At 45.0% G+C, this 26,075-nt stretch overlaps 3 non-coding genes across 3 annotated transcripts; all 3 read left to right on the top strand.

The window, feature by feature from the left end:
• The first annotated feature begins 8,311 nt into the window (after nt 1-8,311).
• Nucleotides 8,312-8,382, top strand: Trnag-gcc (transfer RNA glycine (anticodon GCC)). Its single transcript has one exon. It is a non-coding gene; the product is annotated as a tRNA-Gly (tRNA).
• Nucleotides 8,383-16,270: 7,888 nt separating this feature from the next.
• Trnag-gcc (transfer RNA glycine (anticodon GCC)) lies at nt 16,271-16,341 on the top strand. The gene has a single exon. It is a non-coding gene; the product is annotated as a tRNA-Gly (tRNA).
• Nucleotides 16,342-20,889: 4,548 nt separating this feature from the next.
• On the top strand, nt 20,890-20,960 carry Trnag-gcc (transfer RNA glycine (anticodon GCC)). Its single transcript has one exon. It is a non-coding gene; the product is annotated as a tRNA-Gly (tRNA).
• Nucleotides 20,961-26,075: the final 5,115 nt, after the last annotated feature.

The raw sequence follows: 26,075 nt of genomic DNA, 5'->3' as shown, positions 1-26,075 counted from the left end.
ATTTGTTGAAGACGGGTGCCGATAGATGTATGGAAGACCGCGGAACACGAACGCAAGAGGAAATAAAATCTATACCACTACAAAGAAGATATTCTTAATCAATATGATGACAATCAAATTACAAATTGTATTAGAAAAAGTGTAATATTCCTATACGTGAGAACCATCATTGCAATAGCGTGAATATCTGTCATAACATTTCGAGCGCAATAGGGAATCTCAATTTTATATTCCAACATTACTCAACTTTTAATTTCTTATTAAGTGAACAGCATAGACGTAAGGAAATAACGAGAAACAACACAATCAACCGCTACAATTAATAGAGAGCCAAACCTGCGCACCATCCAACACATAGAGAAATAATAGCTAATCAATCTATCAAAGGCGAAATAGCACAGACTTAACGCTGAAGAACAGAGGAACACGCGGCGACACGTAAACAACAACAGAGGAAAATAATCTATCATTGAACCATCATAAAATCGACCAATATACAATTTTCATTCTAACAAACACTACGAACCTTGATGGAGGTATCCAAGACGTAGAAAATATGCACTGTTTTCACTCTTTTCCTCAAAGCCAGGAGACTTTAAGAGAGCGAATTAAAGCTTGTGTATTGTGAAATTACACATTCTACAATACTAATCACAAATCGCAACACTTGTTCAAATTGTGATTAAACTCTTACTGATGTGTGGTAGTCACCACTTCTCCTGAATGTGGATCGATAAATTTTCGCAATTAATCCACAATCAAATATCTTGTATAGTATGTGTGAGTATATGCACAACTTTTTAATCTATATCATTAGAAAAATGCAAGAAATAGCGTGCAGTTTTGACTTTGAAAATTTAAAGAAGAAAATTATCTTTAGTGTGGAATTTGCGTGTTACAACGTTATGAGCTAAAAACTTATAAATTGAAAGTATGGCCTTTCCATTTGTAGTGCCCGGATGCTATGACACTAAAATAGTGTGATAGTTTTTCTGTATGGTTACGGGAAATCTCGAGTATATTTTGTGAATTGGATCTATGTTTATGTGTGACCAGCGCTGATCTGGTTATTATAATTAATATAACATATATTTCATTGTGTTTATGCATAACGCTCATCTTTATTGTATATTGGTTAAACACTTCTGATGGCAGTTGTGTGATCCGCTTCTCCCAAAATCTGATTGCCACTTGGAAATTATTTCATATACGTTTGTGTGCCGTGTGTTACGAAGACTATGTGATTAGAAATGTAGACTTAGCCTGCACGTCGTGCTCGTAAAATCTTTCGTTTGCATTGTGGCATCTGATAATAGATTCGCTTTTCGCGAAGGCTTCGTATTATCTCCCAGGCAATGAACCCCAATGCGATTGTAAAAGTCGATGACACTGTGTCGCGAACGCTTTGACTTATCCCGCCGCAATCAATTATCTTGCCTTATTTCCCGTTTGCCCTATCTTGGACGGCTCATTTTTCCTATCCAGTCATACAAACGGACAACTGTGTTGACAAAAATATTTATTTATTTGTTCCGCACTCCAGTCCGTTGCTTGTCAAAGACGCCTTTTCTTACTATGTCTGGGCTAGTGCAACTGATTGAGAAATATACATGCACTGTGGAATTTAATTCATGAAATATGATAAGTTTTCACATGAGATTAGTGATCCTTTTTGTAATCATAGACTGATGTATCATGTCTCTAAATTTCAATGACCGATCCTTCTCCGGCAATTCTATCCTTCGGGTGTTGAACTTGTACAGAGTGTAGTCGAGTAAAACCTATTTGGTGGTCAGGTCTCATTCCATATGAGAATTCTTACACAAATTGCGGAATATTCGTTTCCTTAGCGATCACTGTTCTCAGTCTAGCCCTTCTAAATGTGAGGTGTTTTTCATTGCGATGCGAATAATTCATTATAATGATGACAAAGATTACATTTATTGTTTCAGTTATACACTTGTTTATTTCGATAAATTACAGTTCTATTTCAAACTCTGAAGTTTTCATTTGTTGTCTTCATTGATGAATTCCGAAGACATTAAATAGTTTATTCTGATTATTGGGCGCTTGAATCCAGCGTTGATTAACGCAGGCGCTATGTTGTCGCCGTGTTTGTATTGCTTCAAACACTTGCACTTTGTCGCGATGAACTTGCACAGTCTCTTATTGATGTTTCCTTTCTTTGTATGAAGATTCTTGAATGGCGTATAAGAGAGTATTACATGAAAATCGTCCAGTGGTCCACCGCAATTGATATGTTTGTTGAGTTTCAACAGGTGATAATACATCAGACCTTGCACGACAATATTGAACTTCTGTTGATTCGACATCGTTGCAGAGACTGGTAGAAGAAAATAATTGCGTTGCCGTGGTAGTGGAATATATCACGTGATAAGATTTTATGTACTTTCCATCTCAGATATGTGTAATTTCAACAAATCCGTAATGAATCGTGCGATATAGACCGCTTGTATATGATAATTTGATCCGACTGCTTTCTTGATGAATGCAATGCCCATTGCAATGATTACAATTACATCTGGTCTAGTGTATTTCAATTCTTCGTTGGCAAACCTCATAAACTCCGCCATCAATCCCAGTGGCCCTTCCGACGTTGATGTGCAGATATTTTTATAAGTATTGTAGATTCAGCATATAAATTATTGCACCTTCAGTTCTGTAGTTTGTACCATTTCTCCGAATACGACCATGTCTAGGACGTATTGAAATGCAGCGATAATGAAATCGTTTCGCGGCTCCTCCTTTTCGAAGCAGTTTTTGATCACATTTTCCCATGACTTATGGTATCGAGTACAAAATCTGTCCATCTTTTCAATGTAGAGCAATTGTCTCTTCTGTTTTCAAGTGCACATCTACACTTAATTAAAAACATATCTATGTTTATGTTATTGATTAAAATTTTATTATCTGGTTTAGAATGCTATAATCTCCACCTGTCGTGAGAATTATTGTCTTGCATTTGTTTCAATTGTTCACTCGATTGACATAAGTAAATATCTCTAAGATGGGAATGCCTCATAACTCTGAGTTGCATTTCACATTTGATATTTCTGTGTGGTTCATTAGAAATTTCTGTTGCAAGATATTACAAAAATTGATGTAATTAAATTTGTTTCTCGTTTTTGATTGAGTATCGTTGCTACCAATTAATAATTTGGACTTTCTCTACATCTTCAATAACAATATCGCACCTCTACAAACTTAGCCGACTTGTCAACCACTTTGACGAAAGATTTCTGTTTCAGGGAAAGGATGCGAAAAGATAGTGACCCCCGCGAGTGATATCGACATCTATTTGCGCTGCACAATAAAATATATCGCCTTTGAACTCTCTTATCTGACCTCTAGAGCGCCCCGTTTGCTGGACGAAGTAATATAGCCCCTAACCCTTTGAGTGATAAAGCATGCGCGGTGCTATGGTCACATAGATAGAGACGTAAAGTCTCCTGGCTTTGAGGAAAAGAGTGAAAACAGTGAATATTTTCTACGTCTTGGATACCTCCATCAAGGTTCGTAGTGTTTGTTCGAATGAAAATTGTATATTGGTCGATTTTATGATGGTTCAATGATAGATGATTTTCCTCTGTTGTTGTTTACGTGTCGCCGCGTGTTCCTCTGTTCTTCAGCGTTAAGTCTGTGCTATTTCGCCTTTGATAGATTGATTAGCTATTATTTCTCTATGTGTTGGATGGTGCGCAGGTTTGGCTCTCTATTAATTGTAGCTGTTGATTGTGTTGTTTCTCGTTATTTCCTTACGTCTATGCTGTTCACTTAATAAGAAATTAAAAGTTGAGTAATGTTGGAATATGAAATTGAGATTCCCTATTGCGCTCGAAATGTTGTGACAGATATTCACGCTATTGCAATGATGGTTCTCACGTATAGGAATATTAGACTTTTTCTAATACAATTTGTAATTTGATTGTCATCATATTGATTAAGAATATCTTCTTTGTAGGGGTATAGATTTTATTTCCTCTTGTCGTTCGTGTTCTGCGGTCTTCCATACATCTATCGGCACCCGTCTTCAACAAATCGGGGTAGATATCATCAGATCTGCTTGTTGGTTAGGAGCGTGCTATGTGGTGAAGTTCATTTTTAACAAGTCTACTTTCTGATGAGTTTGATTTTTTCTTTTGATTTTCTGAATGATAGGTTACTCTGTTGTTTTGATTAGGAATATTTTCTTTGTATTGGTATAGATTTTATTTCCTGTTGTGTTCATGTCATTCTTTGTTCTGTTTGTTGGCTAGGAGCGTGCTATGTGGTGAAGTTCATTTTTAACATGTCTATTTTCTAATGAGTTTGATTTTTACTTCTGATTTTCTGAATGATAGGTTACTCTGTTGTTTTGATTAGGAATATCTTCTTTGTAGTGGTATAGATTTTATTTCGTCTTGTGTTCGTGTCCCATAGTCTTCCAGGGTCTCTGCTGTTCACAGTTAATTACATAAAACTATCAGAAGTTCGAGCTATTGCACTGATGGTTCTCACATATAGGAATATTAGACTTTTTACAATACAACTTATAATTTTGTTTATGATCATATTGATTAAGAATATCTTCTTTGATTAAATGTTGTGATCGTTTCTCGTTTTGATATGGTGTACCTATTATTTCCCTACATGTTGGATGATTGGTTCTATATTAATGCTATGTGTTCATTCGAATTATTGCCTTATGTCTGCGCTATTCACTTCAGTAGAAATTCATTAATTAAATTTGTGTCATATTGGAATATTAAACTTAGCTTCCATATTGTGCTCGAAATTACTTACACCTATTAGATTCTCACATCTCAGACTTTTTATAATAGCACTTGTAATTTTGATTGTAATCGTATTGATTAAGAATATCTTCTTTGATTAAATGTGCTATCCCTTCTGATTCATTGAAAACTTGTGTGATTAGAGTTAATAAAAAATATTGTGTTTGATTTGTGATACCTATTCAATGTTATTGTATCATACCTGTAATAAGTATGGTTACTTGTATTCTGTTCCTTCTACTTCAGATTTTTGGCTAAGTTTTTCCCATTCACGCAGAGTCATAACATAATTCCTAATGATTTTAATAAATATATTTTCACTTGTACTTTTGTGTATGGCTATCCTTTGCATGTAAACAGCCTACTGCACACCTGTTGTAGCTGGAAAAATTACGATTCAAGTCGACTCAGGCTGAAAAATGAGGAAAGTCGGCGGCCCAGGCTGAATGGTAAACGCGCACGCAGCCCTCCGGCCACGCGACGCCCACCTTTCGCGGGAAGGAATCCGCCCAAGTAGGAAAATTGTGAAAGAAGTCAGCCCAGGGTGAAGGGTAAGCGCGCACGCAGCCCTCCGGTCACGCTCCGCCCACCACACCTGCCCTCCACCCGAGCACCGCCCTGTTACAGGTGGTGAATGTTTTTCGGCTGGGTTTTTCTCCTTCACCTGATTGGCATCACAATTGGCACAATTCCCAGCACCATTGGCTTTAATAAATATATCTCAACTTGATTGGCATTAATAAATATATTTTCACTTGTACTTTTTGTGTATGACCCTTCTTTGCATGTCTCTGCATGTAAACCGCTCACCTGCTGTATCGGAAAAATATGTGAAGTCGGCCCACGTATGGCCAAAGAAGTCTGCCCACGCTGAAAAATACGCTACGATGAGCGCACGCGCAGTCCCCCCCCCCACCGATAAGCGCGCGGACAACCCTCCCCGCACGCGCCGCGCAGGGAAAAATACGCGCAGGGCTCAGGGGCAGGGTGCCGTAGTTTAGCTATGCCGTAGTTTCTGATCGCCCTCTTACTACTGGCATGGAAAGCCTTGTGAGTTCGAACAAGAGCACATTCTTAAGGATGAACAAATAAAATTTAAAAAGAGAAACAAGAATCTATACTCCACGCGCCCTGCTGTTGTAAAAATAGGGGTTGAAGATGCTCTCTCTGCTGTTGTTCTGGAATGTTAACACCTTGGCATTCTGCAAAGTGGGGACTTCCTGTAGCATTGCAGTAAGTACGGATGCGATGGAGATTTGTCTACCTTTCATATACTAGTCATGTTATGTCATAGTGCCTAATAATAAGTCATCCAGGAAGAAAATTGTGACGCCTTTGCCTGCCCGTAATCTCAAACCTCTCTTCATAAAAAAGAAGAAAGGCATGACCCTCAGATCGAACCGGGGAACATGAAAGCTAGAATCGACATCTGCACCACTGAACCAACAGCCCAAAATGTTGTCATCGTGAGGGACGACGACGCAACCGACATTAGATACCATGGTCAGAGCTACGTTCCTCCTCCTGCCACCACTGCTAAGAGAAGAGACAGATGCAGTCAAAGAAGTTGGTAAGTAGTGCTCTTTGTGCTGTAGGTCTATTTGGTTGAGAAGGGGTGGGTGGGTATCCAAGATATGTAGAATATTTATACAACTATCTGAGCCATTGCGTGCCATCTGTCATTCAGGCCGTTTGCATCCGCGTCACACATTAATTAAGTTAATTTGGCTAATTGATCTCGAAAATTAGCCAAGAAAAGTAACCGAAATCAATTTTTTTCAGAAGATTTGTACAAAAAATTTGACAGCCGCAAAACCCTCACTTGGCAGGGCGAGCTCCATGAAATTTGTGTTTGCGTAAATGCTGGCTCTGCCTTTATCGAGACAAAGTGGAAACAGCCACACCCGATCGAGGGCATTACCGCGGTAACCGACGTTATCAGAGGTTGGGGACTGACGGTATGCACGTTGATAAGGGCGGAAGGCGTGATTATGTCCTTGTTCGGATAGGAGGGATGGTATTTGGATGGAACGAAAAGTTCCGCAGACGTAATTATCAGCAAGCGCACCTTACACGGGGACGGTTTTGCGGCTGTCAAATTTTTGTACAAAATCTTCTGAAAAAACTTGTGATTTCGGTTGGAATAGTGTGCTGTGGCCATTGGCTTCCGAATTCATCAAGAAAAACGTTAGCTTTACTTGGCTAATTTTCGAGTTCAATTAGCAAAATTAGATTAATTAATGTGTGACGCGAATGCAAACGGCATGAATCTGTGGCAAAAGTCTATGTGTGTGTATTCCAAGTAATTTCATAATTTTCTGAAGTTAACCCTAATTTTAGAAATTTAATGACACTTTCTCACCGGACACCCCGTATGCATTTGTCTTAGTTGCTTCCCTTGCACTGGGGGTTTTTGTTCCTGAACCAACCTAGCCAAGTTTTAATCAACTTCAGTTTATCATCTACGAATTTGCGCGGCGGTCTTGATGAAAAATGACCAAGTATAGTAACCGTTATATTGTAAGGCAGTGCAGCGTCACGGTGATGGATGCGTCTAATGAGCAGAATGAGAATGGTACAATGGGAATGGCCGCGTGTGGTGGCATGGCCCGCCGCCCTCGTCGTCGTTACACTGCCCCCCTCCGAAAGCGCGACCCCCGGGCGCGGCACATCAGGGTCAGCAGGGGGCTGTAGGGCAGGTGGAGAAGGTCTGAGACAACGCAGATGGCGGGAAGATGAGTAGACGATGTGGGCGTAGAGACGGGTGACGTTGAAAGGTGACGATGGGAATGACTGACCGAAGGATGAAACGACGCCGCGCTGCCTCACGAAACAGTCCCGTCCCGGTGGGTGTCCTCCGTGGCACGCTGCCACCGCGGGCGTCGTAGGTCTTCGGGGCTGGGGGTTCAATCGTCTTGCGTTTCGGCGTTGTGTGTCTCGCTTCCGTGTGTCTCTGCGTCGGGGCTGGGTCGTTGATGGCCACGACGGCAGCGCTTGGGTTGGAGGACGGCCCGCGACCTCCACCAAATGTAAGGCAGTGCAGCGTCACGATGATGGATGCGTTTAATGAGCAGAATGAGAATGGTACAATGGGAATGGCCGCGCGTGGTGGCATGGGCCCACCGCCCTCGTCGTCGTTACAATATATGAACTCCTGAACATCCGCTCATCCCTCACTCTACTCATCCACTTCTGAACATCCACTCATCCCTCACTCCACTCATCCACTCCTGAACATCCGCTCATCCCTCACTCCACTCATCCACTCCTGAACTCCGCTCATCCCAGCGCAAACGTTGTCCGTCCTGTGGTGGTAGAGTCCAACAGTGTCCCCTTGAAATGACCCAGCAGTCGTACGGAGTATTCATTCATGAATTCACTGCACGCTACGCCTGGTCATCAACCTGAAGACCGGTAGCCGGACGTGAGTGAACTAAAAATGAAATGACCTCAATGTAACCGGGTACTGGGTTTTATTTTTAGTTCTATAAAACCAGTTGGAAGAAAGGTTTTTTCAGGCGTCGGTGGCTCAGTGGTAGAATACTCGCCTGCCACGCGGGTGGCCCGGGTTCGATTCCCGGCCGACGCATTTTTGGAGCTTTACACTTCGCATGGACCTCGTCTTTCCGTGATGCCTTCCTTCGAGCTAGGATACTCGCACTCTGCACTTCAGTTATTTTGCCTAGTATGATGTCCTACTTACGTTTACGCCTTATAGCTGCGTTTTCAACTTTATCAACCCGGTGATTGTCAAAGTAGGTATTTTGCGCCCTTCATCGCATAAACGCTGTAGGCCAACAAACATTAAGAAGAATAGAATTTAGTTTTTATTTATTTATTTATTTACCTTAAGGCCCCGAAGGGGCATTACGTAAAGGGGGGATGTATAACTGATAGATCAAAAAAATGAACAGCAACAATAGAACGATTTTACACAGGTAACACAAAAATCTAATATAAGTGTTAATTAAAGAAATCAGACAAAGCAGCCTTAAAAAGTGCTGCATCTTCAATTGTGACTATGGAAGGTGATGATGTGTTCCACTCTGACATGGCCACTGGTATGGGTGATTTGATAAAGGTAGTGGTTCGAGCCCTTGGGCAGGTAATATAACATGCACGATGAATACGCGCAAGTCGATGAGGCGGAGGAAGCAAGTTCAAGTCAATTTCGAAATATGGAGAATAATAAAGATTATGTCACAGCCGTGCTATTTTCCTCCGGATTTCTAATGTTTGGATACCATTATCTTTTTTGAGAGCGGTGACACTTGTGAATCGTGAGTAATTTGATGTTATTAACCTGACGGCTCTACTTTGGATAGCCTCCAGCTCGGTGATAAGAGTCGACTGATAGGGGCTCCAGACTGCTGCTGCAAACTCTAATTTCGGTCTTTATCTTGCGATTGGAAGGAAACTTTACATAAAAAGTATGGGCCCACTAAACGGGTGACAAAGCGATATCGCCCTGGATGGCGATTGGTATTAAGGCGTGCTATGCGGTCAACAGCTCCCCACTGTTAGTGCCTGAAGATCCGCTCCTCCGCAGGCAGCACACGACATCGGGCCGACATCGGCAACAAGTTGGGCATGTCCGCCCAACATGTCCCCGACACGGCTAACTTGTGACCCATGTATGACAGAAGTTGGCAATTCGGCTCGATGTTCATGGAAAAACGCGACATACAGCCGACAGTGCCAAGTTGCGACCGATATCACGTTGAAGTTGGCAATGGCGGCTTGATGTTGACCGAAACAAGCGCGAGATGACGCTGACAATGTCAACTTTAGATTGATATCCCACAGAGATTCGGCTTGATCCCAGAAACCAGAGACATGACGCCGACACTGCAAACTTGGCACCAACATCCCACTGAAGTTTGCAATGTCGGCTCGATGTTGACCGAAGCCAACGACATGATGCTGACACTGGCTTTCCATCGACCTACTTGGTGTCATGCGCCAAAAGCAAGTAGGAAAAACATTCGTTACGTTGATGTCGAGTTAATATTCGAAGCAATTCCTCACTTGAGCCTTCTTTGTACGCGTGAGCGAATTAAACTGAGACACATCACCTCCACCATTTTGATTCCCAGACGAGCAGGGCTGTCGAATTTGCGGAAGCTCGTAAAACATCAAATATATAGTATCTGTTTTCCCTTCGAAAGGAATGCCGGTACAAGGTATATCTAAACTGGTAGCGAAAACAAGCGAAAATACCAAATCAGACCCATCGGCAAAGCTACCAGCAAAAGGCGCAAGCGATCCTGGGTGTTGGTAGTAGAGGTACAACAGAAACACTTTACAACATATGGGCATAGTTTGTGCGTGTACTAATAGGTTATATATAATTTCAATGTAGAAAAAACTTTCTATTGCCCCACTCGTGCACATATACGAAATCATCTACCACCCGAGTACATTTCCGTGTCCTGCTCCCTTTGCGCATGTGTCACAGTGGGCGTGTTTATCCGTGCATCTCTGTATCCGCCCGTGTGTCCGTGCATTGTAACACGGAGTTCGTACACTTTTTGGGTTAAACAGGAAGCAACGTTCCCATCTCGGAGCTGTAGACCAAGAATTACACGTGTGATCAGATAAATACAACGCATCCCCTGTTGCTGGCACCGCGAAAAAGAATTTCTTCGTGGGATAAGCGGCCATGATAGCGTGAGTGTTAGCAGGAATCAGATGTGCACCAACGATGCCATGTTTTGTTGCAATGTACCTATAATGGCCCCTCATATATAACGTCTAATCACTACGTGTACGTATAGCTCTAGGTGAGAAATGGACCCTGTGATCCTTCCTAATTTCTGTGTGGTCATCACGATGCCCTTCAGTTTGGAGTTGTCTAAATCTGTGATAACTGTATGTATTTCGAATTGATATGCTTAATTAAACCTGATATGATTTATTTTTCTGTATTCTCGTCTGGTGTTGTTGCCTGGGTGAGGAAAAGGGAATACAACTCAAACAAAGTGCGCGAATGTAAACGTGCTATGGCTAATTATGCACTACTTATTATCCATAGTGCTGACGTAATCTCTGACGTCATTTATTTACAATCGTAGTAGTCCGCGCAACGGATGGACCCTCTCTATCATGGCGTCATCCTGAAGACACAGGGCCCTAAGGGAGTTGCGTTACCTGTTTAGATATACCTTGGCCGGTATATACCAGTTCCTTTTTAAAGCTTCTTGCACTTCGTGGTCCTAGAAGCTATAAACTTTGTTTCGTCTTGCTTTTGGTAACGCCGCACTCATTGCCCGCCATGGGAAATACGAGAAACAAAGGAAACCATCAGAAATGAAACGAGTAAGAAACAATGGCAGAAATAAAACGTTGTTTCCTCACAAATAATCAGTCTAACGTTGTTGTTGTAGTTACGATTGCCAACACACGAATAAAAATACAAATTATGTTGGCGCAACATCGGTCACAAATCGGTAGCATGAGGTAGCATGTCGAAATGACATCGGCAGCATGTCCAAATGATATCGGGCCAATATCCTGACCCGATATCGACCCAACTCTGGGCGGTGTTGCAAAGTGTATGTTGGGCCGATGTCGGGGGTGTCGGCAGGAGCACATCGGGCCGATGTGGGCCCGACATCGGGGTGCTGCTTGGGTCAGTGATGACCATCTGTCACTGCGACCCAGTCACTCCTAAACGGTTTTGAATTGCTGCAGCTGTTGTAGCGGACGATAACGTGTTGGGTAAAGGACTGTTCCGACATATAGCGATTTGCATATAGCACTAGAAAATAGCGCGATATTTTCCTCCTCGCAGTGTTCGCGCCTGCCGGAGTTGAGCTCGTGTCGACTTTTTCAACACTAATATTGCCACTACATTCGTGTTGGAGTGATTTTGCTTCCTCATTTCACGGCACGGTGACCGCATTGGAATCGGCGAGTCTGTCATCCAAAATGTCTGGTAATTTTTCGTTCAGTCAGGTGATCGAGGTTGTTTGTCTGTATGCTGTTGAACTCTGGTGGCGCCATGATGGGAGAGTGCGGAAACGACCACCAAACTTCCGTTAAATTATAGCGCTATAGCGCTGCTTTGCAACTATGAACCGTCCGATAACAGAGAGCGCTGTTTTTGCTCGCTGCTTTGTAGCACTATGTTAGCGCGTTGCTATAGGCTCCGAGCGCTTGACAGGAGGCACCAGCGGCGATACGAACTCCAGCGCCGCGGTTTATGAGAACGGAAACAACTGGGAGGAGACTCACGTGGGTCTAACGTGGGGAGAAGGCGCGAGATCGCCCCTATCGTACGCGTTGAAGCTGTGAGTGGATTTCTGTGGCGCTTGCGGTAATTTTCACTTGTGGATTTCGGGAGTTGAGAGAGTGGAAAGTTCTTCAACGTTGAAGAAAGGCGAAGCCGAGTACCGTGCGGGCAAAGGGATGAGGATTGCTCCTGATTTCCAAGATACGTATCATGTTGATTTGAGACGCACTGATGGCACTTGGTACTTCAACTGAACAAGCGATACAATCGAATAAATGCATAGCTACTGACACCGTACATTATGGGGTACTGTAATCGTATCAGTTGTGAACATGCATGTAATGCAGTCAAGTAACCCGACTTTTTGGTTTCAAGTTGCTGCACCTGTCGAACGTACCCAAATACAAATTGCAATGTATGTGCTTGGCCTAAGCCAGTGCATTTTTCCCGTGTATACACGGTAACCAGCTACCACTTGTGGCTCACACGGATGACGCATTCCTGTCTGAAGCTGTTCCTCACCTTCAGGAATTTAATTTATGCTTTCTTCCAGCATTAGCTAGGGAATAAATATATACAATATTGTCAAAAGATTTATTTATCTTTAAAGATATTACATTGCAATTGCACAAGCACTGATATTACGTGCATAATCTTACCCATGTGCTCATGCATATGGGTGGGTCCTCCATTTTAACGTTGTCGACGAAATGGTCGCTGCAGATTCGCGAGTCCTTTGTCGGCTGCAAATCTTGGCAACCATCGCCTCTACAAATATGCACAATTGCTAATTAAATTTTCCACAATGATCTGTTATCGATAGCTAAGTGAAAGGCGAAGCTGACCCGAATGTTCGCACCACCGCTATCCACACGTTTCGTCTTCCTCGCTGGTGGGGACGTGAAGGAAAGCGATAGAAGCTCACTTTCTTCTCTCACCTGGCCGTATTTCCATACGTGTTGTGTCAGGTAACGATGGAACAGTCCATGTTCGAAGGCTTACCCATCGGTGAAGACCAAACACAAAATCCATTGAAAAAACAAAACAAAGAAAAAAAAAGTCTCACAAGCGATGAGGCACCGTGGCAGACTATGCTAGCTTCGCTACGTACGGCTACTTCCAGTTGTTCGGAGAGGCAACGCGTGGGGGCGCAGATGTCGCGTCGAGTTAGAAGTGCACGGAGCCTATATTTCGGAGCGGCCCTTAACGGTAGCTGCGTTTACATGAACACCACACAAGCGAATGGAATCGAGTCGAAACCAAAGAGAGGACGATACGCCACTGTTTACGTGGATGTGCATCGAGTCCAGACCAGAGAGGGCGCCACGCCTTGTCATATCGGAAAATTAGATATGCACTTCCGCACATACTGGTGTTCCGCTATACCTTCGCACCGAACGTGAGAATGTCGAAAACGTAGCATCTACGCCCCATTTTCAAGCTTACTTCAGAATGAACTGTGCTCTACAGCTGCAAGCCTCGCTGCTTCTGTCAGTGTAGACCCCTACATGTCCAAAACGGAGCCTGGCTGGGAACTCCCTGACATCACCCTTTTGTGAACCCGACTAGGAGTAGCAGACGACGCAATTAGCCCGCAGCCGATCGCCCCTTCCCATAATCCTCCCTTCTTTCCTTGATGCGCATCGTCTGTTTACATGCAGAATCTGAATGCGCATCCACCGTCTCGATCCACCTGCGTTTAGCGGATTGAATAGGATACGCCATTCTGGCGAATTCACCCGTTTACATATGGGTGGATTCGATTCGACAACTGGGTACGATACTCTCCTGCCGTATTAATGTAAACGCGGTTAGTAGAGCTTATCAACACTTCACATGATATAATACCTTTTCATTTCCACGTGGGACGTGACGCGGATTCGAATCCGAGCGCCGGTTGTGTTGTCTGGGTGCTTTCCCTGGGTTTTCCTCAGAGTCTGAGAAAATGTTGGCACAGTCCAGGACGCACGATTCTCTGCGGTCGTCGTGATGTTGTCCGTCTCAGCGTGACCCGCTACGGCAAGAAGTTCTATCGCTATCACCACTTCCATTTGCATGATGTACAGTGCTGGACAAAAGTTTACCGAACACGCTCCGGCGCATTCGTGGGGGGGGGGGGGGTAATGGCAGGATCGGCTCGTCGTTGTTGGCCACGCAGAAGTGAATGTCGTGAAGACTATAGCAAAAAAAAATGAAGAAGGAAGGACGCATGCAGGATAGAGGATGAAGGGTGGAAATGAGTAGAGGGTGCATGAGATCGTCAGGGCGAGCAAAGTGTTAGATGGGTCGTTGAGCAAGACTTGCCGTCTGCAGAAAGAGAATAACGTTTCTTGCTTTAGCGGAACGTTCGGCCGAAGAAACACCGTGGTAGAGGATAACCGTTAGCGTGCCCGAGGTGGAGCGAGGGAGATGGGCTTCGCGCGCGGAATGGTATGCTCGGCAGTCTCCGACGCATTCCTTTCTCAGAGCCACACGCTAGCAACGAATGGGACCGTACGACCTTACAGACATGTGTCATTTGCAAGGAAGCACGGTACCATTCGCTGCTAGCGTGTCACTCTGTGGGGAAAGGACGCGCCGGTGCGTGTTCGAAAACCTTTGTCCAGCATTGTACAACTGCGTGTATCCCGCATCAGTCCTTCTGTGTTGTTCATCTCTTTCCTGTGCCCAAACTCGGGTCTTTTATTTTTATCTTATGCAGTCTATCTGAATATTAATCTCAATTGCAGGGGTCGTTCAAGCTTCGCCATCGCTTTTCCTCGAGAAAAATCAGCGAGTAAATGTCATTGAATAAAACTTTCGGATAACGATGTACAATCATTCTCGGATCAGTGGCACGTGCAACAGCGTCAGCTATCATAGGGGCGAGCACTGTGTCTGTATAGCTGTGAAATAGCGATCCATAATCAATCATAATCAAGTTGGGGAACAAACGATGTCAAGGGAAAGAGTGTACGAATGGTGCAAACAGTTTTGCGAAAAACGGGATATCATGAAGAATGAACCAAAGGGACACGTTCGTCTGACTGCAGTCACGGGAGTGAACATTGTATGCGTTGAGCAAACCATCACCGAAAACCAGAGTAACAGTTTGGGATATTGCAGCCCAGCGTAATATTGGTGTCGACAGTGTGGAGACAAACATTCACGAGCACTTGCTGTTCCGCGAAATCTATGCAGGAAGGGTACTCCCCAACACCTCACTTGTGAGTAGAAGGGGGGGGGGGGGCGTGTCAGTCTCTGAGCAACTCCTGGAGATGTTTAAATTCGAGGAGGACAAAGGTTTGCAATGAATCCTCACATGTTCGAAATTTGAGTGCATAACTTCATCCAAGAGACAAAAAGAAGCAGTATGAAATGGCAACGTAATGCTTTCTCAGCGCCAAAGAAAACCAAGATGCAGCCGTCTACTGGGAATTCGATGGGAGCTCTCTTGTGGGGCATGTGGAGTGTCATCTATAGGTGGACTTCTTCTGGCAAGGGGTCACGATTAATGCCCAGTCCTTCTCCACGTTACAGCATACAGTAAAGTGACTGAGTTCATTTAACATGATAACTGTAGTTGTAACGATACACTGCAAGAACAGAAACTGCAACTGTAACTGAGTTACTATTTTTGCGTGCTAACCGAAACTGCAACTTAGTTACATTTTTTTATGACTCACCCATATGACTCCTAATACATCCTAGGCTGAGTGCCTTCATGATGAACTAGAAAATTGTCGCCGGCTTCCTCTAAGATGACAGCAAGGTGGCCCATCGTCGGAAGGCCCACAAAACTCGAGCAGTACGTCATCAAATGTATTCTGCACATAGCGGGCGTTGAGTTACTTTAAGAAAAGGAGCGCTTTTTTTCTCTCTTAATAATTCCGCCTTGGAACGGTTTACAACGTGTCGCCATAAGCTCAAAGTTGTGATCCTACAACACGATCTACAAATTTTCGCGGCGGGCTTCATGAAAAATGTCCGCATATAATGTTATATATGAAATACTGGCGCTCTCATCCCAGTGACAAACCTTTTCTGTCCTGTGGCGCTAGTGTCCTGCGGCCTCCCCCTGAGAAGAACCTCTGGCATACGGTGTATTCATTCATGAATTCGTTCCACGCTACGACTGGTCATCCACCTCTGGACCGGTAACATGACGGAAGTGAGCTATAAATAAAAACAGTGACCTCGATGTAGCCAGCTGCTGCGTTTTATTTCAAGTTCTATAAAACCAGTTCGAATAAACGACTCTCAAGCGTCGGTGGTTCAGTGGTAGAATACTCGCCTGCCACGCGGGTGGCCCGGGTTCGATTCCCGGCCGACGCACTTTTGGGAGCTTCACGCTTCGCATAGACCTCGTTTTTCGTTGATGCCTACCTTCGAGCTCCGATACTCGTACTCTGCACGTTAGTCACTTTCAGTAGTAGGACGTCTTTGTAGCGCCAAAATCTCTGTTTTCAACCTCATCAACCCGGGGCTTGACAGAGCGGATATTTAGGCAGCTGTTGTAGCATACGATAATGTATTAGGTAATAGTAGCAGTAGCAGTAACGCTCCACAGCATATAAGTAAATATGTATGCACATGATGTAATAGGCATTTACACGTGGGAGGTGACGCGGGTTTGCATTCGGGCGCCGGTTGTGCTGTGTGCGTGTTTTCCCTGGGTTTTTCTCAGACGGCTTTCAGACAAACGTCGGCACAGTTCCTTGTAAAGTCGGGTCAGAACGCATGATACCCCTGCGATAGTCGTAACCTTGCATTTATTTGCGTGCTACGGCAAGCAGTTTCACCACCTCCATTGCATAGGCCTTATGTATCCCGTATCAATGTACCTGAACTTTGATCTCAACTACAAGGGTCGTTCAAGGTTCGCCGAGCTTCTGCTCAAGAAATAAAATAACTGAGTAAATGTAATTGAATAACACTTTCGGAAAACGAAGTACCATGCTTCTCAGATCAGTGGCAGGTATCACAACGGCGAGCAGTGTGTCTGTATAGCAGTTGAACAGCGATGCATAATCAGGTTCTTTCTGAAGGAGAATGTCAAACCAACTCAGATTTTGCAAAGATTGCAGGCACAGTATGCGGAACAAATGACATCATGTGGAAGAGTGTATGAATGGTGCAGACAGTTTGATGATGGACGAGATATGGTGGAGAATGAACCACATGGACACGTTCGTCTGGCTGCAGTCACGGCAGTGAACATCGCATGTGTCGAGGAAGCCATCCTCCACAACCTGCGGCGAGACACAGTTTGGAACATTGCAGCCCAGCGTAATGTTAGTGCGGACTGCGGAGTGTGTGGCGACAACTGTTCACGACCATTTCTGTTCAGCACAGTCTGTGCAAGATGGGTTACCCGACGTCTCGCTTGTGACCAGAACGGAGCGTGCGTGTCATTCTCTGAGCAACATTTGAACCTGTTTCAGTTCGAGGGGTGACATCAGTGTGAGGGGTATCACACGTGACGAAATTTGTATGCATCGTTTCATACCAAAGAGAAGAAGAAGAAGCCGTCTTCTGGGAAGTCATGGGAACTGTCTTCTGGGACATGCGGGATGTCACCTAGGCGGACTCCTTCTAACAAGGGGTCACGACTAGTGCCCAGTGTTTCTCCATGTTGATAAAAGTGCCTACCGAAACGCAATTGCCAAGGAAAGACAGGTATGTTGCCGCGAATGGTCATTCTTCTTCCTGACTATGCCAGTCCGCAAGTGACTAATTTGACGAAATGCGGTAGGAGGTTTTGGATAATGACCCTTTACAGCCAAGATTTAACCACGAGCGATTACCATTTGTTTGGGCCCTTCAAGGAGCACCTTTGAGGAAAAACGTTCCTCACAGATGAAGCTCTCCAGGAAGATCTCCTACGGTGGCTACGACAGCAGCCTAGTTCTTTCTACGCCAAAACCATCAAAGAGTTGCCACAGCGATGGCAGGTGTGTCTATAGATCCGCACCGTGAATACTTTAAAAAACTGACACAGTTTGGTGCTTCTGGAATTTTCCATTGTATGAAAGAAATAAAGTCTCGGTCAACCTTGAGCGACACTTATATTTGAAGCATATTCCAAAAAATGTATGCGAAACCAAAGCGCAGTGCTTGCATATAATGAACTTACAGAGCATTCGAACATTTGATGGCTGCATACCTGCCACGTCTCTCGGTTTACCCGGGAGACTTCAAAATTTTGTGCGGTTGAACGATCGAGAAACAAACCTCCCGAAAAACGCAGTCTCCCCTTGTATCTATTGACAACATACGCGCAAACTTCCTATCGACAACCGATTGTCATCGCCTTTACCGCCGCTTTCTTTCGCTTTCACCCGCATTGCCGAGGTAATGCTTAGTACTGCATCCATACCGCACAGCAGTGATGAGTGTAAGTGTCCGTTCAGCATTGTGAAAGGAGAAGAAAAAGAAGAAAAACAACAAGAACATAGTGTGATGTCTCTATGTTTGACGAGAATATTCGGCATGTTCTTGTGACAAAGTGTCAGAGGAGTTAACCGTGTCACAGCCGGACTTACTCAGAGGTGTGTTTGAAGAGGGCAAAGTCGGCTGCTACGGGGCTTTTGCAGCAATAACTGCTGCTGTTGTATGCGTACATAAATAGCCCATCCACATCGTCCTTCTCTTCCAAAAAATATCAAGTATATGTCTTTGCAATCGCAATACGCCCCCCGCCCCCTTTTAAACCTTCCCGAATTCTGTTTGCCCCCAAGTTGGCAGGTTTGGTGCTGTTACTCTGCATCAGAAACTGCACCAGAGCGCAATTTAGGGAATTTCAACCATTCCTTACGACGTTGATTTCAGGGATAGGATCACGGAACACCTGCAAATTGGCCTTAGAGCTGAGTCGACCAGAGTAGTTCCTCTTCGTTGTTGTGGCTGTATTACCTGAGAGGGTGGTCTGCTCATCTCTGCCACTGAAGAAGGGGGGATGAAGCTTGAGGGAAGGTGCGGGTAGCGGCCACTGAAGAAGCTTCACCCGCTTAGTATGGTGTTGGAGTAATAAAGAGTCGCTGTGGTTGAATAAGGAAATTTGAGCAAAAGCTGCAACCTGATTAATCAACAAGTAATCAAACGCGTATTTGCTGACACTCGCCTTCAACTCCCGGACGGCATCTGTCAGAATTCGCTATAACATCGCATTTCACATTGCGAGGACGAGATTGAGAGGTCTGAAACTGTCTCAATGGTTGGCTCGCGGTGTCGCTATACGTCGGAACTCCATGACGTAGAGTGTCTAGGAGGAAGGAAAGAGTAACGCCTATTATGCCTTTTGAATAGCTCTGTCTCTCTTGTAAATTCACACGCTTTAAGTAAACGAATTACTAATATTGACATTGTGGGCTACGTTCCCTTGTGGAGTTGCGATAATTGAAGAATATTCAGCGTGCTGTTTAGTGCCCCTCTAATATTCAATGTTGTCCACTGAAGTGTCCAATGGGTTGTACTCTATATGGCCGTTTGACGCCTGGCGATGCGATGTACTCTCCACGACGTAATCTGCGAGAGCTGAGGGGTCCCGCCCACTCTTAAGGTTTTTGTGCACATTGCAGTACCTCATTCCAAACACTGACCGCCTCTCGACCTTCGAGAAGGTAGCAAAACCACGCAATACCAGACATGTGCATCTCTTCCTCGATGCGTCATTATGACGCGCACAGGTTTACACGAGAGTCGCGGGGTGTGCATCAGTACAATGTCCCTCTCTTCGCTCTCATTGCAAGATCACAGTTGAAAAGGAAGGAAATGTACAAAGTGTGTGTAGTCTCCAGAGCGCGTTGACACCAACGACAAGTCTCTTCTACCAACTATCAACCCATCGAACTGCCTTATACGGATAAACAGAATGAATCACCAACTCGCCCGGATGTTTACCTTTATTTCACAACGTGACTGACTTTTTGCAGTAACCAGTCACTTTTCTACAGAATGAACTTGAAACTGTAATTATATAGTCGCTGCTTGTGGTTCAGGTGAATTTAAAGTAACCCTGCGTAGATGAAAGTTTTGCACTTGTCATTTACCGAGCGTCCTTTTATCGAAGTTTTAAATGCCCTGCTGTTTTTCCCAATCAGATATTCCACGAATTTTTTTCTCAGCGCACACGCAGTCAGGATGGCCATACATTAACTCCTACCGTGCTGCTAGAGCCCATGGGAAACCCTCTGTTTATAGCATGTTACAACCTCTGCTTGGGCAGTAGAAACGAAAAACAAAGCTTTTGACAGTTAATGCACTCGGCTTTTTTATTAAAACTGTAAAGTGGCTAACTTACTTCAACGTGAAAACTGAAGTCCTAACTAGATACGTTGCGAGAAGCGTAATTGCAAGTGTTACTCAGTTACTATTTGTGTATGGTAACTGCAACTGCATCTTAGTTACCTTTTTTAATAACTTACCCATATGACTCCTAATGCACCTTATGCTGAGTTCCGTCATGATGGACACGAAAAGGTGTCGACGGCTTTCGCTAAGATGACAGCAAAGCGACCCTTCGTAAGAAGGTCCAGAAAACTCAAGCAGTAGCTCATTAAATGTAATGCGGTGCAAATGCAACAGAAGCGGTGCCACATTTTTTTTTTGTGTCTATTTTAATAATTCCGCCATTCTTGTAATAATTACACTTTGCAACATGACGTGATAAGCTAAACGTTCTGATGTCCCTGTGAAATGACCCCGCTTTCGTAAGTGGTATCCATTCATCAATTCTCTCCACACGCCACGCCTGGTCATCCGCCTGAAGACCGGTAGACCGACGGGATTGAGCTAAAAATGAAAATAGTGACCTCGATGGTAGCCGGCTCCTGCGTTTTATTTCGAGTTCTAGAAAAACAAGTTGCAACACATGGTTGTAGGGCGTCGGTGGTTCAGTGGTAGAATACTCGCCTGCCACGCGGGTGGCCCGGGTTCGATTCCCGGCCGACGCATTTTTGGAGATTGCGCTTTGCATTGATCTTGTTTTTCGGCAATGCTTCCTTCGAGCTCCGACACTCGTACTCCGCACATAAGTCACTTTGCATAGTATGACGTCCTACATACGTTTACACTTTGTAGCGCCAAATCTGCGTTTTCAACCTCATCAACCCGGGGCTTGACAGAGCGGATGTCTATGCATGAATACGGAGCGCCCGTCATCGCATAGAACACTGTACACTCTAAAAACAGAACTTCGCTGTATAGAACGCTCCCAGCCAACCATCATATCGAATGATATCGTTATTTGCCCTCATTTGTTGAAAACAGGATGCGTGCGGCTTTTTTGTGGCACTTATGCTGTTCATAACTGTCACAAAAAAGGCTCACGCCTCTCGTTTTCAACAAATGAAGGCAGATAACGATATCATTTGATATGATGGTTGGCTAGGACCGTACTATGCGGTGAAGTTCATGGTAGGCCAACCAACCTTCAGAATCGTATAGGAAGGGAGTTGCCTCAGGACAGAAGCCGCCGATATTTCGAACAGAGACTGTTCTTATAGTTTTACCTGCCAATTGGAAGGAAAGTTGATACGTAGAAAGGTGCGTACAGCTTGGGACAAAAGTTTACGGAACACGGCATCTGCGTATTGCTTCATTGGAGCGGCCCCCTATTAGCTATCAGGAAGAGATCGAATAAGAAACGGGTGGCCGGCTATTCTATCCACCTCCCAGTATGTGCGTCCCCTCCTGTTTGCTGCTAGGTTGTCGCATCATTGGAGAAATGCGACACCCCTGTGTTCCGTAAACTTTTGTCCCAAGCTGTACACCCTTTCTCAGCTTACCGGGAGACAGAGCGATATCATTCGCGATGATGATTGGCATACTACGTGCTATGCGGTCAGGGGCACCCGATGTTAGTGCCTAGCATGATGTCTCTGGCGTGGCCAAATACGGCAAGCAGGGACGTTCACCACCACCTAGCATGGTGCCTAGTAATCCGCGCTTCCTACTGATGACTAACTGTCACTATGAGCAGTCACTCCTAACCGGTTTTGAATCGGTTACAGCTGCAGCTGTTGTAAGAGACGATAGCGTATATTAGTTAGCAGATACGTATGTACATAATATAATACGTATTTACAAGTGGGTGACGTGGGTTCGAATACGGGCTGCCTGTTGCGCTGTCTCGGTGTTTCCCCTGAGCTTCCCTCAGACGCTTTGAGAGACAAATGTCGGCACAGTTCCTTGTCAAGACGGCCCAGGACGTATGACCCCACTGCGATAGTCGTGACGTTGCACGTACGAGCGTAAGCAGTTTCATCATCAACACCACCTCCGTTTGCATGGTGTACGCTTGTATGTATCATCATCAGTCTATCTGAACTTGATCTCAATTGTAATGCTTCTTCAATGTTCACAGAGAGGTTTGCTCCAGACAAGTGACAGAGTAAAAAAAAAAAAAAATTGGAGAACGAAGTGCAATGCTTCTTGGGCCAGTGGCACGTGCAGCAGGGCAGGTATCATTGCAGCATGCAGTGTGTCTGTATGTTCCTTCATCTTCCTTACCCTTTTGCGATATTTTATACCATTCTACGATGCATAATCAAGTTCCTTCTGAAGGAGAATATCAAAGCAGCTCAGATTTTGCAAAGTATGCAAAGTATGGGGAATAAACGACATCAAGGGGAGGGGTGTATAAGTGGCGCAGACAGTTTGACGATGGGCGGGATATGGCGTGAAGAATGAACCACCGAGGTAAGAGCGACTGTCAGCGGACACACTTTTCATTCGTCCTGCGATACTCATCTATGAGTCAGGTCGCAATTTCGGCTCGATGTTCTTATCCAACCACAGCGCCTCCTTGTTACCCCGAATCATACCGACCGGGCGAAGCTATGTCAGTAGCTTCGGTGGCTATCGGTCCAGCCCCACATGTCCAGAAGACAGTTCCCATGGAATTCGCAGAAGACGGCTGCATCTTGCTTTTCTTTGGCGGCGGGGAAGCCCTACGACTCCGTTCCATATGCTGCTTCTTTTTGTCTCTGGGATGATATGGTACAGTCAGGTTCCATCACATGAGATGATTGGTTGCAAAAATTTGTACCCTCGAACTGAAACATGTTGAGAAGTTGCTCAGAGGCCGACGCGCGCGACCTTCTGGTCACAAGTGAGATGTTGGGGAGACCATGTTACATGGACTTCGCGGAACACTAAGTGCTCGTGAATGATTCTCTCATGACTGCCGACACTAATATTCTGCGGGCTGCTTATCCCGGACTGTTACTCTCCGGTTTCCGAGAATGGCTTGCTGAACGAATGCGATATTAACTGCCGTGAGTGCAGTCTGACTAACGTGTCCATGAGGTTTATTGGTCACCATATCCCGTCCTTCGCCAAACGGCATGGACTAACGCAGTAATAGACGGGTTTGAGAATGCCGCCGCGAGAAGAACCCTGCAATCATCTGCTGAAACTAACACTGCATAACCGTTGTCGGTTAGTTTCGACACAGAGATTAGGTTGTCGTGCATACCCGGGACGTAGTGAACTTCTTCTGCCATTAACTTCTTGTGGGGTCTATCGGTTTTGTGGAATATCACCCTTCCAATTCTCCCAACTGCGTGTGTGATGATCCGTCACTCTTCGTCCACGTAATTGCCAATAATGTTGCTAAACCCGGTCATGCGACTGCTCGCACCGGAATCAATACACCAGTTTTTTTGAAATTCTTCTCGGTCCGTATATGTCGCCACAAAAGCAAATTCGTGAGATGACCGGCTGCCGCAACAGTCTTCACCTTGTGCTGTCACGTTCCTGGCGAGTCGAGCGTGATGTCCATAGTTTGTTTTTCTGTGGTAAGACCGTCCTTTACGTCTTGGGGATGGCGAGTCTCACATTGTCCATGATTGTTGCCCGCCCAAAAATCGTTCGCGAAATGTCCAGGCCTCCCGCAGTGATAGCATTTGAGGGGTCCTCTTTCTCCTCTTTCCTCTGGTTTTCTCAGTCGGGTCCCTGGTTTGTACGCAGCTTCTTGCGTGGCTTCCTCGGAACCAATGCGTTGTTCTTCCCGCGTGAGAGCGTATCTCACCTCGTCCGGTGTCATGTTCGTCATGGCACAAATGTCGAAGCTCTGTGCGACTCCTTGGTATGCCTTCAGTAGACCCTAAATTCCTTTTCCCCTTACCTTTACTTTCTTTTTTTCTTAATAAACATATCCCCCCCCCCCCACCTGAATTCCAAAGGCTGCTAGCCCCGCATCTTCAAAACTTTCTCAAAGGGATCGAATCCGCTCTTCAAGATATTCCACTCGCTGCATGTATTTGGTTGCCGTCTCATTTTTCTTCGATTTGACGGAGTTTACTTCCAGTTTTAGGGCTATTTTCTTCTTAAGGGGCTTGCCTCTATTAACTTGCTCCAACTTTTGCCAGACTCCTTTTGCCGTTGTTTGATTGATGATATACCTAGTCTGAGAACTGGATAAAGAGTCTGAACTAATACGTTGAGTGCTTCCCTATCATGTTTGTCCCAGATATCCCGTGCATCTGCCGCGTCTGGAGGAGAATCTTCGATCACTGGTCATTCCTTCCGTCAAATTCCGTCATCTTGTATCTCCAGCTAGGATAATTGCGTGCATCCAGCAGCTCCAAAGCAGGGATGGGTATAAATAAGTTTTTGAGTATTTACATGTCAAGTTGTCAGCTCCGGCGAACAGCAACGACAGTGAGGCAGAGACATCGACTACGGCTCGTGGCGAGGAAGAGAACGGAAGAACAGACCTGCAGTTCGAGCCTGGACTTGGAACTGGGAGAATAAACCCTGAACACTCTCACGTTGTTGTCTGACTGTAGGTCCGGGAGATGTTTAACTGGCGCAGTCGACAGGATACCCGACGGGATCACCTAACCTCACGCTCCTAATAGGACAGGTTGACGGAGTTTCCCGGCCAACCTACGTCACGACTCGGATCACTCCGAAGCACAGCGGACCGGACTTCTGGCCTGCGGATCTCAGGCAACGGCAACCACCTTCGGCTGTGTGGTATCGGCTGCAGCAGCAGAATTCTTGCAGTGGCGTACAGGTGGCGGGTCCAGGCACAGGTGAGAACATCAACTGACTTTCTCCCGAAGGACCAGGTCAATGGCGAGGACGAGGGGAATGGAAAGAGCAGAAGAACAGCTTAGAGATCTCGTGCTGGAAGGGGCGCAATCGATCCAACCGATCAATGTTGTTAGTCATAATCTGAAACCATAATCTATAATGCAATCACTAACGCTATAATAGCCGGATTTGAGTTTGCCGCCGGGAGAAGAAACAACCAAGTCTCTGTCTTCGTTGTCGTCTGGCACCCGAAAGCGATAAACCAAAAGGGGGCACGCACTTTTCCGATGCGATGCAATGACGGTTTCGATTAGTGTAATGCTATGGCCAACACAAACACTCTTCCCCTTGACATCTTTTGTTCCCCGTGATGTGTCTTCTTTGTAATCATGTGTGTAATCTTTGCAAAATCTCAAGTGGCTTGACATTCTCCTTTACAAGGAACTTGATTATGCATCGCTATTCTGCAGCTATACAGACACACTGCTCGCAGCTATGATAGCTGCCGCTGCTGCACGTGCTACTGATCCGAGAAGCAATTACTTCGTTTTCCGAAAGTTTTATTCAGTTGCATTTACTCACTGATTTTTCTCGAGCGAAAGTCCTGGCGAACCTTGAACGACTCTTGGATTGAGATCAGAGGTCGGCATTTTGGCTCACGATCACAACTATCTTATAATGCGTATCGACCTCACATTCACTTTGAATTCAGGTGAAGGTAGATATTGCGCCCTGTGTCTCGCTTCCGCGATCACAGTATTCTGAGCAACTTAAAGGGTCTCTGACTAGAAGCTGGAGAGACTTTTCCGCGGTGGCTTCCGATACAATAGACAAAAGCAACTTCACATACGAAAATACATGCTTCAACACCTCGTAGTTATCGTGATCTCGAATTTTGAACATCGCGGTTCACGCCGACGCTGGCACACCTAGCGTCAAACCAAGAAAACGTGCGCATGTATAGAAAACTCATCTGGTCATCCCATTGGGATGACGTCAATCGCCCATGCAATCAGCGCGCTGAA

Source organism: Ornithodoros turicata, unplaced genomic scaffold (genome assembly GCF_037126465.1).
Source record: "Ornithodoros turicata isolate Travis unplaced genomic scaffold, ASM3712646v1 Chromosome12, whole genome shotgun sequence".
Classification (NCBI taxonomy): domain Eukaryota; kingdom Metazoa; phylum Arthropoda; class Arachnida; order Ixodida; family Argasidae; genus Ornithodoros; species Ornithodoros turicata.
The sequence above is the reverse complement of the archived record's forward strand: the minus strand, read 5'-3'. Positions and strand labels throughout refer to the sequence as shown.